This window comes from Lissotriton helveticus, chromosome 4_1 (assembly GCF_964261635.1).
Source record: "Lissotriton helveticus chromosome 4_1, aLisHel1.1, whole genome shotgun sequence".
In the NCBI taxonomy this organism is placed as follows: Eukaryota; Metazoa; Chordata; class Amphibia; order Caudata; family Salamandridae; genus Lissotriton; species Lissotriton helveticus.
In genome coordinates this window covers 575,278,629-575,293,856 of record NC_136063.1, presented here as the reverse complement: position 1 = coordinate 575,293,856, position 15,228 = coordinate 575,278,629, and the positions used below count along the sequence as shown (strand labels likewise).

General features: G+C 42.5%; 1 protein-coding gene across 1 annotated transcript in view; it reads left to right on the top strand.

Moving 5' to 3' along the window:
- Positions 1 to 15,228, top strand: part of PREX2 (phosphatidylinositol-3,4,5-trisphosphate dependent Rac exchange factor 2) — a 1,276,790-nt gene that overhangs the window by 1,101,813 nt on the left and 159,749 nt on the right. The gene's annotated exons all lie outside the window — the stretch shown is intronic.

Here is a 15,228-nt window from a genome sequence, read left to right as displayed (position 1 = left end):
CCTATGCATGTAGGTTTTGCTAAAAAAATTGCGATTCCAACACATTTCCTATTCGCGAATTGCAAATTGCGATTCGCTAATTGGGAATGCTTTCCCATTCATTCCTATGGGCCTAGAGGCCCAAAGGAATGAATGGGAAACCATTCGCAATTTGCAATTACCATGCACTCCCAAAATTGGCAAGTGTACTCATGTGGCACACACACATACCCCAAGGTCATGAGTGTGTGCCACATGGCACTTAGAAAAATGCAATTTTTTGCATTTTTCTAAGGAATTGCAAATTACCATCAACTCTAAGTTGATGGTAATTTGTGATTCCTTAATGCAAAGGCGCAATCTGAGATTGCTTCTTGCATTCTTGCATTGCATTCAGGGAATCCCAAATTGCGATTCCCTAACTGCATTCACAAAAGAGGTAATCTCAAATTTTGCGATTACCTATGTTGCGAATGGCTTTGGACTTCATGCATCCCAAATCTACTGATCACAAAGGGGCTGATTCTGCGAATCGGTCCATTTGCCACCAGTAATTAGCTTGTTCGTGCTTGGGGGATGCATTGACTACAGGTTTGTACTTGACTTATTGATTTCCTTGTACCTGATGATTTGTTTCATGTGTTCCAAATCAATAAAATTTGTATATAAAAAAAATTAGCTTGATGCATGTGCCCTTTAACCCCTTGGCCGTGGCGGTAATTCCGCCGCGGCGCTGGGGGGAGGGGGGTACGCAGTGTCACCATGCTCGTGACGGAACCACTCCGTCACAAGCCGCGGGCGCGCTGTGCTTGTGATGGAGTGGTTCCGTCATGGCCCCGCCCGCCCAATAAAACGGCCGTGCAGGCGCGGAATTGACGCCACGTAGGCGGGGCGGCTGCGCCGTGACGGAACCACTCTGTCACCAGCACAGCGCGTCCGTGGCTCATGACGGAGTGGTTCCGTCACGAGCACGGAAGGGGTTAAACCATTCCTGTGTCTAATCCACCTAAACCAGTTATCTTCATTTTGCTAAAATAGGACCGAATCTCCTCTGAACTTTTTACCCTCTCGTTCTCCTCTGCTATCATACTTCTTCTCTTTCCATTTTTCTTGTATTCCAAAAACATCAAATCACCTACTTCCCTACTTCTGACGTACACTTTTTACGATCCTAACCAAACAGTTCTTCCCATTCTTAGTTTTTACTTCTAGCTTGAATTGTCTTGTCTTTCTCTTCTCTCTGATTCCATCCTCCAACATGCCCCTTTCCCTGTTTTTTACCACATCATGGCCTATTGTGGAACTAATGTCACGGAACTGTACTTTATTTCTCTACACTTGTTGAACAGGTTTTTTTCTCCATCTAATTTAATGTAAATTCAAGCAGTTTATCATATGATATGCTAGATTTATTTGTAAAGAAATGTGTGTGGCCTGGTGCTACAAGTCACCAGGACTCCAGTACGCACTACTAAAATACAAATTCTCCTTTAGTACATTCAATTTATTTTTTTATCAGAAATGAAATAAACATCACATTTGATTTTTCATCCTTATATGCTAGCTTATAACTTCAGCATTTATCTCATCATAGTGACATTATGAATACAAAAAATTTTACTTTTCAAAACAAAAATGATTGATCAGAAACCCAATGCATATCGGGGCAGAAGCCCCTTCGTCGGGGTTCTGCATTAAAGAAAAAGAACAAGGAAATTTGATTACTCCTGATGCAAAATGAAGGTATTATTGTATGTATTAGATAATCAAAGGCTTCTTACCACTAATGTAGGATAATAGTACTGTCCAATATTAGGTCATTATAACCGAGTGGCAGTGTTTTCTCTAAAGAAAAAATGTTGCACAATATTGAATGTGGACACCTATTTAAATTAGAACAAAACTGTGTATTTAATTTCTAAGAGTGGGGTTACCTTAATTGTTTCGCAACGAATTTTTCTGCGAAAAGAAGAAGGTTGTTCAAGGTCATTTATTTGACAAAAAAAGAGTAAAAACTGCATTTTCTACACACATAAGTGCTCATATCAAGAGCTCACCTGTGTTTTGTCTGGGTCACGTGAACACGAGACGACCTAAATGGAACGAGAATTACAATAGGCCATCAAAATTATGTATTGTTTCATGATAACTATGGGTTGCCAAACGTTCAACCGAGAGGATTTACCTGCGAGCCTCGACACTTTAGCTACGGTCTCGTCAGAGTCTCAAGATGTGGTACACTGCGGGTATAAAAAATAAAGCGTCTGTTGAAGAACCTAACTTCCAAGTGAAGAAGGTTTATAACGTACAAAGACATATTCTGCAAATCAAGCCTACCGTTAGCAAAAAGTGCTGCCGCTCAGAATAGCGTCCTGCTTATAGTTTGCCGACTGGAAACTGAGTAACTGAAGTAAGTCCCTTCTCTAATATTTCTACCGAGATGCCCGACGTGTAAAAATAAAAATAAACGAAGGACTCGAGAGTAGCCTCCATTAAATAGTCGAAGAAAATGTTTCACATCGCTTTTATGAAAAAAACGGCTAAGAAGCACGTTTATAAACACATTGAAACAACATTTACCGAGTCTATTCCTGAGCGAATTGTACCTACGGCCAGAAAAGGATCTGTAATTTGTATCCCGACAGGGGTAGTTTATTGTGATTATATCCATAAGACTGGTCGCCATATTTGAAGGGTGAAAAAATTTCCCTTATCTACTGTTAGTTAGGTGCTATAAGACATTTATGTGTGCCCATTTGTCCCTTTTTTTGTCAAATAACCTATTAGGGAGAGGAAACAATGTGGAATAATGAAAAATAAAATTTGAAAAAAGGGGGTGAAAATATATATACATGATATCTCGAACAGTTATATCAATAAACAATACAAATTCCTACCTATATACATTCTATTACAATGGAAGGTAACCTTATTGAAAAACAGCCTGTCTATCAGATTTACAACTCTTATTCTCCTAATGTTAATGTTACGTGTGATAATGTGCATATGTATCACTGTGTGTTAGAGACCCTAGGGATTCAAATGTGTATGTTTCACAGAAAGCATATCATCTCCATTTTATCATTTAGACCAGTCGGAATAAGCGTTTGTAATTTGCGGATCCAAAAGGCTTCTCTCTGGAAGGAATTCTCGCATTGTCCATACCTAATCTCTGTGGTACCTGCTCAATGATTTGGAATCGTAGTTGAGCTATGGAGTGACTTGTTTCAGTCCAATGCTTAGCCAGCGGGGAGGTATGGTTTTTATTGCGAATCCGACTTTTGTGCTCAGAAAGTCTTAGTTTGAGTTTCCTATCTGTCTTCCCAATATACAAGAGTCCGCACGGGCATTTAATGGAGTAAACCACATGCTCCGAGTTGCAGTTAGTTGTGTGTCTCAGTTGTATCTTTTCACCCGTACGTGGATGCAGTAGGATGTTTCCTAGTATTGCATTGTTGCAATTTTTGCAGTTAAAGCATCGTGTTGTGCCTTTATGTATCACTGGTTGTCGTGTAATCTCCTTTGTAGGTTTACTTAAAAGCTCTTTCAAGTTCTGGGCTCTTTTGTAGGCAAATAATGGCCTATCCGCAAACAGTATTCCAAAATCCTTTTCAGCTAGCACAATCTCCCATCTTTTTTGGATTATTTTCTTTATATCCCTCGAGGCTGATGAATATTTAGATACAAAGACCATCCTTTTATTGATTGTCTTAGGTTTCTTTTGCAAAAGTTCTGTCCTAGGTATTGTTTTTATCTTTTCCAAATGTGCCTCCAACAATTTTTTGGGATAACCTCTATCCAAGTACCTCTGTTTCTGCTCATTCAGACTTTTCTCACATTCTTCTTCGTTCGACGATATCCTTTTAATCCTCATAAACTGAGATACAGGGAGATTATTGATGAGGTTTGCTGGGTGAAAACTTCCATATACTAGTGCTGTATTTTTGTCAGTCGCTTTCTTAAACAGTTTTGTTTGGATAGATCCATCTTTAAATTCAACCAGAACGTCCAAAAAAGGTAATGACGTCAAACTCACATTATGCGTGAATTGTATTCGAGGATTGGCCAAATTCAAACTGTTAATATTATGAAGTAGTTCTGTAGTAGGACGATTCCATATTATAAATATATCATCAATGTAACGCCTGAAATATACAATTCCCTGTTTCCAAGTAGGATCTTCAAGTATGTAGTCCAGCTCAAATTTTGCCATAAAGATATTGGCATTAATACATGCCCCCGGAAATCCCATTGCTGTACCTGTGAGTTGGGTATAAAATTCCTCTTGCCAGATGAAATAGCTATTTTCAAGACAAAACTCCAGTAACTGTAGTATCAGATATTTGAGCTCTTCTGGTTTATCCGATCTAAGTAGAGCCCATTCCATGGCTTCTAATCCTTGTTTATGAGGAATTGAAGTATACAAGGAAGTAACATCAATAGTACAAAGTGTCCAGTCAGTGCTTTCATCAGTTGTGATGGTTGCAAGACTTCTTAGAAAGTCTGATGTATCCTCCAAATATGTTGACTAATTTCGAATGATTTATTTGTAAAGCTCAAACTAACGCAGAAGCTTTTTGGCTCTGAGAATGTAACATATCAACCAAAAGAGGAAGTGGCAGAAAGATTAAAACAGTCGGGTTTAGTTGTCTTTTATGAACTTGATCTATGGGGGTTCAGGATTGATAGAAGGGGATAGAATTGAAAAGTTTGGCTTCTGCAGAAGAAAAGAGTCTGCCTCCAAAGGCAGCTACTGAGGTGCAGGGAACCAACAACAGAAACTGATTAGCCGATCGTAAGACTTTGTTAGGTTGATAAAGCTAGAATTTGGAATGTGATGGTGAACTGTTTTATGAACAATAGGGATCCTTTTTTGGGCTATTCTTGTGCGGATCAGGAGCCGGTGCAAAGAATGTATTTCCAGTATCAGCCGAGCCCATCCAGAGATGCATCTGAGAAGCGCAGCTGCAGCTTCTTGGACGAATTGGAGACAGTAGAGTAGTTTTCTGGGCACAGACACACAGATGGCATTGGCATAGTCCAGCCTAAAGGCTATCAAGGCATTTGCCACAGGAATATGCCAGTCCTTTTCAGTGCAAGGGGTCATTTTCTTAGGCTGCTAAGTTGTCAGTAACTCATTCCTGAGAAATTTGTAACCTGTGTTTCAAGTGTAGGTTTTCAGCCCAGAGTCATACTTACATTGCGGATGACGTTAGCAAGAGACGAGGGGATTACATTAGCATCAGGCTGTGTGGAAGATGAGCATTTGAGATAAGCAGTACCTCCGTTTTGGATGGAATAACCTGTCGAAAGTGTGTGGGCAATCACCAGCTTGTTATGATAAGACAATTCGTGAGGGAGATTGAGTCTTCCGTATAGTTATTGCTCTTTGTGTTCAACAGTCCACATATAATTTGGGTGTTTTAAGTAGAAATGCCCCCCCTTCGTTGTTGAAGAATGGCAGTCAAAGGATGCATGTACAAGTTGAACAAAAGCAGGGACAAAATTGATCCTTGAGAAGCATGTACTGTTGTGTTTCATGTACAGCAAGCTGATACCTCAGGGTTGAGTGTGCTATTTATGAATGCATAAATAAATACATACATAAATGATATGCTGATGCATGCAAACAGAGGCATGTACACATGCTCTTTACATGCATTAGCACATTAAAGTCCAATCCATTGGCTTTATCATTTGTCAGACCCCATTCTGGTGGCCATGGGGCAATTTTGGGCCACAGGGCCTCAACTTTGTGGGTTCAGGTTATTTGCATCTGATATTCTTGGGTTTAGTATAATATGGCTCTGCGAAATTGGTAAAGTACAGCCCCTTCAGCACTTGACTCTTAGGGGTCGATTCCGATCCGGTAAAATGCGCTCCGAATCGTCGTACGGAGAGTTTTTTCCCCATACGAATCGTACCCGTAGACGTCCCGTACGTACGACGAAGTACGATCCGTACCAGGTGCCAAACTCCGTACGAGTCGTACAGGACTCCGTACGACTCAAATCTCCGTACGAGTTTCACTCAGAACCGGCTGTACGCGACATCACTACGGTCCGCGGCTGGTTTTTACGACCCAGCAAGTACGATTCGTGTCGGGTACGTGCCGTACGACCCTTTTCCTACGGGAGCCGAAAACAGTCGTAAACGCAGAGTTCGCGCCGAAACAGGTACGGAACGCCCCCCCCGGGTACGGCACGTACCCCCCATGATTGCAGGGGTACACGCCGTACCCCATGTACGGTGGGTGTACGGCACGTACCCCATGTACGCTGGGTGTACGGCACGTACCCCGCATGATCACAGGGGTACGGCGTGTAGGTGATCGTGCGCTTTTCCGTAAGAATTGACGTGTACCGTACGAATCGCGTCCGGGTCGGCCGATCGGGATCGGAATCGTCCGGTCGTACGGCGTCCGTACGAGTCGTACGGAAACGGCTCCGGATACGAATCGTACGGACGGGGATTTTACCGGATCGGAATCGACCCCTTAGTGGTAGTGATGATGACAGGCTTTTCATGAAGGTAATGTGTGGATGCTTGAGCTCAGGACTCAAGAAACACAATGTAGTGCAATTACTCATTATCCGCCTAGTGCTTTACTTTGAAGAAGAAAAGTACTTTCATGCATACTAGAACTAAATACTACACATGATATAAGCAAGATGTCACTTACTGCCTTGAACGCTTAGGTCAGGTGGCACCTCTTCCAGCTTCCACCCGCCCCCAGCCCGACAATTTAGTGTACGCCTTTCCATCCAAAATATTAGCATAATTAGGTTCTAGTGCAGTTCATCCCTCTATAGTAAAATGAGTTCAGTCTTTCACAGTACATATTTACATTTGTCAATGGGTGAGGTTTGGTTGCTCAGTTCATTGTGGATCTGGTTCAGTCATGTAGGTTTTGTGTCAGCATTCTCTTTTCCCGCTTCTGGAAGACCGTGTGAACTAGCAGCTCTGACAGAGTCTCTTCTGCGGGTGCCCACTCAGCAGTTATTTTTTTCTGACAAGGTGACCGGTTCTTGTCTCCAATGGCTGTAGCTGGTGGTCTTGCAGGCAGTAAAGGTGGTCCCCACAGAACTGTGGATCACACATGCAACATGTGGGCAAGTGGTCTGGGATCAGTGCGGCCTGCTCAGGCCAATCTCATCCTGGCAGTGTGGCCAAGTAGGCCAGACTTCAAGGGGGGTGAGGTCACTTACAAGCCAAAATCAGCAACGCATCAAGCCCACTCACCATCCTCACTTGCCTTGGGCAAGGTGGCTCAGTTGAGGCTGTCAATTTTCCTGGCATGGCAGCAAAGGTCAAGTCACAATTTGTCCTGGCATAGCAACTAAGTCAATCCTTGGTATCTTTTGGCCCGACAACTATGGTCAAGGTGTGATTTCTTATGTGCACAATGGCCTAGCAAGATGGTAGTACAGACCATGCCTACTTGGATCACAGCCACTGAGCTGCGTTGGCTTTCGGGTTGCATCATTTTGGTCTCCTAGGATCCGCAAGTGGAGAATCTGCTACCCACTGACACCAAGGTACGCAGATCACTCACCTCTGTCCTTTTCTGCTAGGATCATCCACCAGCAATGGAGTCATTCTGTACCTTGCTCCTTCTGTGCAGTCACTCCTAAAGTGTGCAGGCTCCTTCTCTCCTACGGCGGTCAGACTGGCTTCTAGTCACTTAAGGGCAAGTTTCCAGCTCTTCCAGTAATTCATGTGATGTGCTCCCCCCTCTTGGAAGGTGGCTGTGAAGCTATACCCATTCTGGTTGCACAGCAATTCTCGGAGTACTCTTCCGAACACTCCTTTTCTTGGTTATAGATATCTTAGAATTGGAGCAGCTGGGCAGTAGGTTCTACTTTGTATCCATCGTCTCTGCTTTCAGAATCGGTAAAGGGTGGTTCTCCTTTCAAGTATAATTTCTGGGCTACTCTCAAGAGACAGCTTTTGTGTAGGGTGATGCTTCTTCTAGTAGGATAGTCATCAGCCTGGAACACTCATACCAGAGGAACTAAGAGGTGTGAGGTTTCTGTACCTGGCTATCAACAGGCTACTGAACAGTGTGATCAGGGAAAGAGAAAATGATAGGCCTCACCTAAATTGTTCCTTTCACCTTGCACAACAGAATCAGTTGTACCATCCTACCCCCGTTCATCTACCAAAATTGTAGTGGTTCAAGAAAACTAATCAAAAGCTCCTTACTCAGAAACAGACCTAACTGAATTTCTGAAGGAGCCTTGTCTCCCTTCCCTCACATTGATGTCTAGGTTTCCATCCTCTAACTTCATCTCCAGTCCATTGTGTGTAACAGGCCAGGCCAAGGGTGTCCAAAATTGATCTCACATGTCTCCATTACTCTGGTTCACTCACACATACCCTGCAACACTGGCGATATTCACACATGCACAACATACATCGGGATGTTAGTTTCAGGAGCTGGGTATATAGATAGAAGCAGAGCTTTACATGAGTGGGCCACTAGGCCTCTACTCTAGTGACACAGATAACAAGTGTTTGCAAAGCCAATGGATCTGGTAGCATTTTAGCATTGTCAATGTTTGTTTTGGTTTGTCATGGGTTTTGTAAAGCTTTATGTTCGAGGCATATGGGCTGCAGACCACACACTATTGCATAGATCACCATCTGGTGGTGGGCCCGGATGATTACACTTTGTTTTTGTCTTGGAAGAGTCTTTGTCTTTTGGAGGACTCCTCCTGTAGATCGTAGTGCGCATGGGCATCGACTCCATCTTCAGATCGTTTTTTTCCGCCATCGGGCTCGGATGTGTTTATCGTTCGGTCCCGTTACCAATCTCCTTTCGACTTCCAGGCCTTCATCAAACCATCGGTATTGTCTTTGACAGTAATTCCTGTTACGCGCGTCAAAGAAAGGATTGCGCTTCTCGATTCCAGCGTTCGTCGGGGCCGTCAGGCCCAACTGCGCCATTGGGCCTTTGGCTCATGGAAAGAACACCTTTCAAGAAGTGCCCTCAGTGTGGACACAAATTTCCTCACACTGATCTTCATGAGGTTTGCAACCTGTGCTTGTCTCCAGAGCACGAGAGTCGAGACTGTGAGGTCTGCGCTTCGTTCCGGTCCAAGAAGACCATCAGGGACCGTCAAGCTCGAAGAATCATGGCGCAGTCATCTTCATCGACACCAGACCTCATCATAGACGAGGCTCCGATCGAGGCAGAGTCCGAAGAACAGCAGCAGGACGACATTGTTTCCGAAGCAGAAGATTCAGCTTCCGGAGCCGAGGATCAATTGGAAGACGACGATCTTCTTCCAGCTGGTCATCAGGTCGTGAGTACAAGCATCGACCCTGTTCACTTCCCCATTCCGGTACAGAATTCGGTTCCATCTCCACCGGGTGCACACCGACCAAAACCTTCCGACGCCCCGCCTTCTGGCTCGGCAACGAAGAATATAAAAAAGCCTCCAGTCAACTCGGGCTCGAGTCAGTCTGTCGGTCCCGACAAGCAAAAGGTCCTCAACCAAATTAACCCTGGCACCGAAGCAGCCATCGGCGCCGAAACCAGTCGAGCCGAAAACAAGCTCAGCCCTGAAAGATGTTGCCAAGTCTGCCGAACTGAAGACCACTCCGGTTCTGAAAAAAGTCTACCTGAAGCCTGCTTCTGCTTCGAAACACACTTCGGCTCCGAAGTTCGATGATTCCAGATGCACTTCGGGAACAAAGTTTCCGGATTCAAAGAGCGCTGATCCGAGAAAGACCAAGTCTTCGGAACCGAAACCAAAATCCGCTCCAAAGACAATAGACACTGTAAAACCTAAGCATTTTGGTCCCAAACAAGATAAATCAGCACCGAAAAAGGATTTTTCAGCAGAAGAGCTTTTCCGACCAGACCCAAAGCAAAAGATTCTTCGTATTAATCCAAAGACTGGACATGTTATTACAGTGCCTGAAAAGAGGAAAATGGACTATCCTAAACCACCTCCAGTTCCTCTCAAGAAGCATGCTCAACCTTCTCCCATAAGAAATCCTTCACCATTAATAGAGATACCAGCAGATATTTCTCCAGTACACTCACCATCCAGCATACATAGCATTATACCACAGGATGATGATGATGATGAAGACAATTATTCACAGGGGGTAGAAAGTGAGCATCATATAGACGACACAGATGACCCAGACAATATTCCTGGGCCATCAGATGATCCCTGGGAGGATTATAATGCACCAGATGCACCCGATCTGCCATAAGATGACGCATACCCTTCTTGACCATCTCCTCAAGATGACACTATTGGGTTTACACAGCTCATTCATAGAGCAGCCACATTTCATGGAGTAGACTTACACACAGATCCAGTGGAAGAGGACTTCCTCATGGATACACCACTGTTGTCACATAAAACCATGACCACATTACCAATACTTAGTGGAGTGGTGAGACATGCACCAGAGGTATACAAAGACCCCGTCAGAATCAGGGTAATTAACCCCAGATTGGAAAAAAAGTATAAAGCGGCTCCAACTGACCCAGCATATATCAAAGGTCAGCTGCCATTAGACTCATTGGTAGTATCAAATATGAGAAAAAGAGCTAATTCGCAAACAACAGAGGATGCTCTACCCCCTGATAAAGAGTCTAAGCTTTTAGATGCTTCAGGGAAATGCACCATCTCACAAGCAGCCAATGTCTGGTGAATTGCTAACACTCAAGCTTTGTTAGCGAGATATGATCAAGCTCAATATGATGAGTTAGAATCACTCATGCAACATTTATCAGAGCAATATAAAACCAGGGCTTCTGATCTAATACAAGAAGGCAAGGTTATTACAAATACCTCAATCTGCTGTGCCTTAGACACTGCAGACACAGCCTCAAGAGAAATAAATATGGGAGTACTGTTGCATAGACATGCATGGCTACGCATCTCTGGGTTCAAACCAGAAGTACCGGCGAGTATTTTAAATCAACCCTTTGACCAGCAACATCTCTTTGGTCCAACAGTTGATAGTGCACTAGAGAATATGAAAAAAGATTCAGATACAGCAAAATCCATGGGAGCTTTATAAACGTAGACCCATAGAGCGTATTTTCGTCACTTCTCATATAGAGGCGTGTCTAAGGGGTTTCAAACTGACAACACCTCCTCTTCTTATAAAGCGCCCACCCAAACCTCACCCAGCAGAGGGTATTACAGAGGAGGATGTAGAGGTAATAACAATAAGGGCAGAGGCAGAGGCAACAACAACCGCAATGCCTCTACTCCCAAACAGTGACTTCCCTTCCATCCCCCCAGACCATTCCACTCCTGTAGGGGGGAGATTACAACAGTTCCTACCTGTCTGGATCTCCATCACCACAGACAGGTGGGTAAGACAAATAATTCAGTTGGGTTATTGCCTGGAGCTCACAATACCACCCAGACAACATCCCATGTCACAGGAACATCTCATACTTCAAAGACAAGAGGTTGCATCTCTATTACAAAAGAATGCAATAGTAAATAAAAAAAATAAAAAAAAAATTCTCATTTTTATCTTTCAAACATTTTCAGATTTCCTCACAGTTAACATAAGTATTGTGATTGCTCAGTGAGTTAAGCACTCACCATTGACATTTGTGTGATGTACATTCAGAGTTCTCGACACTCCAACTTAGCCTTTCATCCCATTGAGCAAGATAAAATGAATACCATAAAACTTGGTAATAATATAATCTATTACTTGCTCCACTTAAAATGTCAAACTCACCTCTATGTTGTAATATGTAGCACAAATATATTTTAATGCTGTTTTAGGCCTAGCATATCAACAAGTGCAAAAATTAGCTCTTTATGTTTGGTTGGATCACCATTGAAAGTCCAAACTTGTCCACAAGCCATGTAATGTCTATATTTGTCAGTGCCTCCCAAGATTTTGTCACTATTAGCTATTACTTAACCTGCATCAGGACTATCGAATCTGTACTCTGCCATTTCATCTTAACATTCAATGTATTGCCCTATCCAATTGTACTTGTTTGAATCGCTTTCCTCACAAACGAAATACTGAAATTTGAAGGAGGTCTGAAGGTTTCTACACTTCTTTGTAAATGACCTGGCAGAATAAGATTTTCATTTATTTCTAAATTATCATCATGGGAGATGATTAGGCTCAGCCTGCATTGCCTGCATGGACACTTCATGTTTATGAACCTTATCAATCATTTAGACACAGTAAGAGTAACCCAACCATGGGAAATTATGCAAATGGTAATCTCTTCTTCAAGAAGTGGAGATTTTATATGTCAAATTGACATAGCACCGACACTTCTTGCCTTAACGTACTTGTAAAATTAGGCCCCTCATTCACAGCACTTAGCTTGATAGACCTTCCAGTGAGGTGTATCTCACTTAAAGATTCAAGAATACAGCATCCAAACTTTATCAGCGCAGTCCACTTTAACTTTAGCGGCTGCGCTTATGGAACCTTTTTTTTATTCAGTAAAAGCACCCCATACCATGCTTTCACTTTAATAGAGGCCATGCCCCTTTCTTTAGACGCTGCTCGCTGTAACCTGAATACGATGAGAAGTATCTAAAGAAAGGGGCGCGACCACCATTAAAATGGTCTTGCATTTGTGAGAGTTTGAGCTATTGGCATTAGAAATGACAGTGCCTTTTATGTATGTGTTGGTTAAGCCAATAGCTTAAACTCTTGCATATTTGAGACATATTGCTTTGCAAATGCTTGTTCTTCTGGGAACAGTGGCTGCATCATTCAGACTTGTTTTCCTTCTTTTTTCTTTACCAATACATGCAGCATCGTCAAACAGCATTGACAAAACCAGTCTGTCCTAACATCGAGACTTAATGGCTTGGTCAATGCTTGTTATAAGTTGCTGTGAACTCTGACTTTGTAATCGATTGGGAGACTCACAAAAATGCTCCAAAAATATATTTAAAGAATGTTTAAAGATGTTGAGGCACATAATAGACTTTTGTTCAGCTGGGTGGGGAAGGATTCCGACGGACGATGTTGAGAGAAAATGAAATAAATAATTAATGTTCCCGCTGCATCATCGTCAGAATCTCTCCCCCACCCGGCCCACCGTTGTTACCTGCACGGACCTCAGCTGCCTTTGCTGGTGATTAAGTTCAGGCATATATTTGTACAGACCTCATCTCGCTCATTTTCCAATATCTCTAGTGGTCAGTGGGCATGACTCAGTCTTGTTGAGAGTCAGAGCTGGGACACCATGCAAGCACACTGGAGCTATTCTATTCCCCATCATTCACTCCTAAACCCAGCACTGGTTCCTGTATCGCTCTACAGGCTGAGACCCTAGACCCTATAAGCATCAGGAGAAGTATGCTTGAACTTCCTCATCACTTTAAAGAGGTGGGTACTGAAGAAGTAGTGTTTTGTGTCTTCCTGCAGTATATCAGCCACTGTCAATATCCCTCTCACCTCCAATGCTACAACCCATCTCAGGTACTCCGCTCGCATGCTTTGCACCAAACAAGATAGATCCCTCAGTTGAATAGTGAGAGATGGTCCTCTACTGTGTTGTACCAGCACATGCATAATCCCTTAAATTAAATTACACTTTACTGAAGTTTATTTATTCATTTTGGCGGTTTTGTATAGCGCGAACAAGACCCTTGTGGGTATCAGAGCGCTTTACAGATCAAATATAGGTAATGGCAAAATTTAATTATTCATGCTTTGCAAACACTGAGATGTTAAACTTTTGTTCCTTTACTCGTCACTGTGCTTCATAAAGCGCTCCCTCCTCAGAGCCTGTTCCTGTATTAATTTGTCTTGTCTCTTGATCACGAGCTGACTTCTGTGACTCATTCAAGAGGTTTTGGCATCTGTCACAGTCTACAAATTCCATATTCAGTATCTTAGTCAGAAGATAATTGACTTTCGTTTTAACACGGAAAATCTAATGTTTGCTCAGATACCCAATTCAAAGCAACAACTTCAAGAGCGTGTTCTAAAAGCATTCGCTCGAAATGGAAACGGTAATTAAGGAAGGATTTAATGTGATGGTTTCGAAAGGGTTCCTTAAAATGATAAGATTTGTATTAGTTTGCATGCATTTACATATCTCTCTGTGTTCACCCCGTACTTAAAAAAAGAGTTTGAGCTGTTCTTTTAAAATGTGAAGTGTTTAAAGACAACTGGTTTACGCAGTAAAACAATAATCAGAGATCCCTGCACCGGAAGCTTCATTCAAGCGTGCGCTGAATGTGGTTGAAAATAACGGACTTCCAAGCCGCTATGACACCCCACCTGGTAGTCGCCATTAGTCACGGCGGGACAATGGCTTCTTTTTGGTACTTATGACGTCCTTGCTTTCCCATCTTTCCATGAGTAAGTACAGGTAGGAGATGGGACACAATTAGTCACAGGTATTGAGAACACAATACCTTATAGTGTGCAGAACACTCCAGTCAGTGCTTTAAATGGAAAAAAATAAATCCAGGTACGGTACTCATGAAATTGAGCTAGGGGCGTGGCAGTGGGCGGGTTAGAGGCGGGGTGAGACATGATGATACAAAAACATTTCTGTTGAGTATTCGTTTTGTCCTTGATAGTTGTCTCCAACTTTTCATATGCGCAGAGAAGGGCATTTATACCAGTTGCAGGACATACCAAAGCATGTAATAAATGTATGAAAATAAACAAAATTTGCTAATTCGTTACAAAAAATGAATGACACACACCACATGTTAATATTTCCTTGTTTCACAATATTTGCAGCTTCTTAATGTCATACTTTTCCTACTTACTTGTGTTAACGCTGGATTTCTGGTCTATGGTTATAGATCTAGATCCCAACTCAGGTCGACTGAACCGTTGGTACCTGTCATTGAGTAAAAGGCAATCCACTACTAGATTAATCAGTTAAAGACTTACTCCACTCTAAAGAACCACTGAAGCTTAAAAGTTTATTACAAAGCCAAACTTAACTGGAGATACAAACATCTCAAAATAAGATTCAAAAGATATACGGGTATCAATACAAACATGAATTTTCTGAATGCTCTTAGTCTGCAGAAGAATACCACCAAAACAAATTCTAGAATTATCAAAGTTACGAGGATAAACACAAGCTGTAGCTTATGAACCATTTACAGAAAGGAAAGAAATCAGATTAGACTGTCCCTACACTAGACTAAGTGACATCCCTACTTAGCAAGATCTTAACCTAAAAAGGTGTCAGCAGTGGTGACTTCCAAAGAAGATCACACACTTCCCTTAGTCTTTGTTTCAAAGTCG